This window comes from Panicum virgatum, chromosome 4N, assembly GCF_016808335.1.
Source record: "Panicum virgatum strain AP13 chromosome 4N, P.virgatum_v5, whole genome shotgun sequence".
In the NCBI taxonomy this organism is placed as follows: Eukaryota; Viridiplantae; Streptophyta; class Magnoliopsida; order Poales; family Poaceae; genus Panicum; species Panicum virgatum.
The window spans coordinates 18081030-18082776 of record NC_053148.1 but is presented as its reverse complement, the minus strand read 5'-3'; positions in this window follow the sequence as shown (position 1 = coordinate 18082776).

Here is a 1747-nt window from a genome sequence, read left to right as displayed (position 1 = left end):
AGCACATCCCCGCGTCGACCAGTGGGACTTCGTGGACCGGAGAAGCACCCCACCGTCCGGACCACGAGCGCCGCCCGCGACCACCGCCCGGACCTCGTCGCCGATCGCCCTACGCCGGTCCTCCCTTCAATCCGAGCCCCCGGTGAGCCAAACCCCGTTTCCTTCTCTCTTTTGTGCTAGTCTTGGTAGCCTTGGCCCCCTGAAGACCCCGAATCGCCTCACACCGGTGAGCCTCGCCGCCGGAGCCGCCATTGCCTACGAGCTCCACACTCTGGACCACCCCGAACCCGGCTTAACCCCCCAGTGGGTTACGCACGCCGCCCTTGTTCCTTTGCACCAGCCCGCAGCCCAAAATGAGCCCAGGAACGTCAGGAAAGCTAACTCCGGCCGGGCGCCGCCGCGGAGCAGAGCTCCGGCGACGTCCCGCCGCCGCCCCCTCTCCAACCCGCATCCAGGGCCGTTTGATGGAGATCCGACGGCCATCCGCGATTCCGAGCCGAGTCAAATCCCCAGCGTACCAGTCAGCGCATGGACTTTTGCAGAAGAGCCCCTCGGGTTATTGAGTATCAACCCGCAGTCCAGACTTAGTCAAAAATAATCCCACTTAGGTCCTGTTTTTAACGTTTTAACCCCCGAGCTTTCTGGATTTAGCGCCCGCAGTCCAGCCTTTGAGTTTTTATGCGCTAGCCCCTGAGTTTAACCTTTAATTACGTTTAGGCCCTCGGTTTTAGCAGAAAAGTCCCTAGAACCCTGTTTTTATTACAAATAAGCCCCTGAACCTTGTTTTTAGCCTAGATTATGCGTTTTAGCTCCGTTTTAGGCGTTCTTTATGTCCACGCGATCGTTGTAACGCGTAGACTAGTTCTAGAGTAGTTTTGTGCGCTGTTTTCGTGTATTGTTGTACTGTTTCTTAGTTTTTGCTAGTGTTTGCTTGTATGCTTATTGTTGTGCCTTATTTTTGGCCATGTGTTCGTGAGTAGACGTTGAGCTACCGGAGGAGCCCCAGTATCCGTACCCGGAGCAGCCGTCTTCTGATCAGTTTGAGCAGCAGCAGGAACAGTTTGAGGAAGGTAAGTATAACATGAACACCACCTATCACCTTTAATTACAATTTCATACTGCATTTTAATACTGTATGCCTACAAGGACTTTCCTAGCCACTTTATATCCTTTATATATCCCTTGGGTTGCATTTTGGTTAGTTGTGCTAGGTGCCGCGCTATAACACATAATGGTCCTTTTTAATTAATTTGATTAATGGTATATGCAACTTAATTCTGAGAGTGGCCCTCTGTGTGGCTTGAGTGGCTCACGTCTCGTTAAAATTGGTTTTTGTTAGAAACATGGTTTAGGGGGCCAGCACGGTGCTTACTGCCTGGTTGGCCACTCTCCATAAGGACCGGTTCATAGAGCGACAACCTGGGACAACAGCGCTACCACAAGACTGGAATGGGACGGTCTTGGCTTACTAATTAGGCCATTTTGGTTCGGGAGTAACTTACCGACGGGGCATGGGGGGTGGTGAGCTTCAATGGTGGCCAGGCTATGAGGCTTGGTGTGCGTACCCCTCGAGGTGGTTACCATCGTTGCGGAGCCTGATTCCTTAGCGGTTACACCTTACCAACGTGTCCTTTGTAACGGCCTCGTAGTGAGTTTGCTAGTCATCTCACCGAAGGAAGTGTGATGAACAACTAGCATAGCTCACGACTTGTGGGTAAAGATGTGCAACCTCTGTAGAGTGTAAAAC